Source organism: Emys orbicularis, chromosome 8 (genome assembly GCF_028017835.1).
Source record: "Emys orbicularis isolate rEmyOrb1 chromosome 8, rEmyOrb1.hap1, whole genome shotgun sequence".
In the NCBI taxonomy this organism is placed as follows: Eukaryota; Metazoa; Chordata; order Testudines; family Emydidae; genus Emys; species Emys orbicularis.
Window position 1 is genome coordinate 63,073,826 of NC_088690.1, and position 2,218 is coordinate 63,076,043.

The following is a 2,218-nucleotide window of genomic DNA, read 5'->3' on the forward strand; positions in this document are numbered from 1 at the left end:
TCTGAAAGATCTGTTTATGGAAGAATGGGAGCTGTAGCTCAAAGTGCTGCCTTCCAGTAGGAGAAGACTGTTAGTATTGTTGTAGCAGTCGATACAAGGGTCACTTACAATGCAGTTAAAGAAATCCTGCCAGCTGTTTTAGAGAGGAGCTGCAACTCTCAAATGCAGAGTAGAGGACTAGTGGGAGAGCAGGGAACAAGCATCCAGCTTGGAGTTTAGCAAAGTTAACTTATAAGAGTCCCACCTACAGCAGAGCTACTGCCTAGATCACTCACTGCATAAAGGACTTAGAGGGCAACAAGATTTTTTTAAATCAAGTGTAGTATCAAAGGGAAAGGCTCAGAAGTGGAACTGATATGATAGGTACAGAAAGGCACTGCCAAGTGCAAAACTGCCTCCTGTGGCTCTTTCAAGAGATGGGTTTCTGCTACTCCTCCAGAAAGGTGGCGATGCCGAATACTCTTAGCATAGTGGTCAGTTCTAGGACACCAGCAAGCTAGTGCTGCACTGGCAGCAATTCAGAGCAGACTGCACCCACCCTTAGAGGGACTGACTGAGGAAGAATTAAAAAGCTGTGTATGGCTATCTTAGCTAAACAGGAGTAGGTAAAGGGATTAACACCACCAAGGTGAAGCACTGGAATGCGTTACCTAGGGAGGTGGTGGAATCTCCTTCCTTAGAGGTTTTTAAGGCCCGGCTTGACAAAGCCCTGGCTGGGATGATTTAGTTGGGAATTGGTCCTGCTTTGAGCAGGGGGTTGGACTAGATGACCTTCTGAGGTCCCTTCCAACCCTGATATTCTATGATTCTAAGGAGGTATTGAGCATAAGGAACAAAAGGGTGAAATTAAGGATAACTGAAGTTTTGCCTGTTGTTCAAAAGTTAAGTTCACAATACTGAATTGTGGCAGTTTCCACCTCCTGCTTAAAACAGTAGAGGGAAACACCCAGCACTACCTGCCTTAGGGTACGTCTATACTTACCTCCGGGTCCGGCGGTAAGCAATCGATCTTCTGGGATCGATTTATCGCGTCTTGTCTAGACGGGATCGATCCTGGAAGTGCTTGCCATCGACGCCGGTACTCCTGCTCTGCGAGAGGAGTACGCGGAGTCGACGGGGGAGCCTGCCTGCCGCGTGTGGACCCGTGGTAAGTTCGAACTAAGATAGTTCGACTTCAGCTACGTGAATAACGTAGCTGAAGTTGCGTATCTTAGTTCGAAGTGGGGGGTTAGTGTGGACCAGCCCTAAGATAATCCAATACATCCTCCATCTCTGAAATCAAAGCACAGAGGGCCTTTCCAGCAGAGAAACTCCAAGGAGCAGCTGAAGGTTAGCAATATTATACTGACAGGAGAAGCCTAAATGCAAGGATGGTGCTAGTGCTCTTCCCCAGGGCACAGCTGCCTTGGCCCTCACCACCTCCATCTGCATACTTATTCAAAAGATGTAATTTAGAAGTTACTCTCATCTGCCTGAAATACAGACTGCAGGGTAAAACAACACGGACAAGGCCTCACTTGCAAAGACTGCAGCAGTGGTACCAAGGGACAGCTCCTTCTCTGAGAAAAGGGATCACAGGATTCAAGGGGCTGGGCTAAGGGCCACCTTTGGAGCAGAGGAGCCAGAATTTCCCACTTCAGTTGCTTTGTTCCTTTCCATTGCTCTTAAATGCTATAATGCTGCTTTAACTGTAGGCAGCAGGATGAGATCTTGCTGATAAATGTCAGTGATCCTGCTTTTATCTAGTTCAGCTAGCACTGCCTGCAGCAGAGGCTAAGCCCAACCCAGGAACCAAGAACTGGGTAGTGATGCTAGGCCAACACCACTGTGGGCACCAAGTGATGATCCTTGTGCCTGCAGCTCCCTATAGGGAAAGGAAGAAACATCTTCCTGGCTGGGACCTGGACACAACTCAACCTTTTCTACTCACCCGCCCAGAGGAGTCACTTGCTGTTGGAGAGCAGATGCTCTGAGTGAGCATTCTGTCTGTACAGTCCTAGCACACGGATGGAGATGGACTAGGAGGCCCAGTTTGATCTCTCATGTGACAGGTCAATTACTGGACTTCTGTATATCCCAGTATGTAGAGTACAGGCTTTTTTTCCCATCCCCCTCTCTGTATTAGTGCCCAGGATTACTATAAAAAGAACTTTTACCCAAGATTTCAAGATGAAAACAATTAATTCCTTTGAATTTTAATTAGGAAAAAACTAGTTAA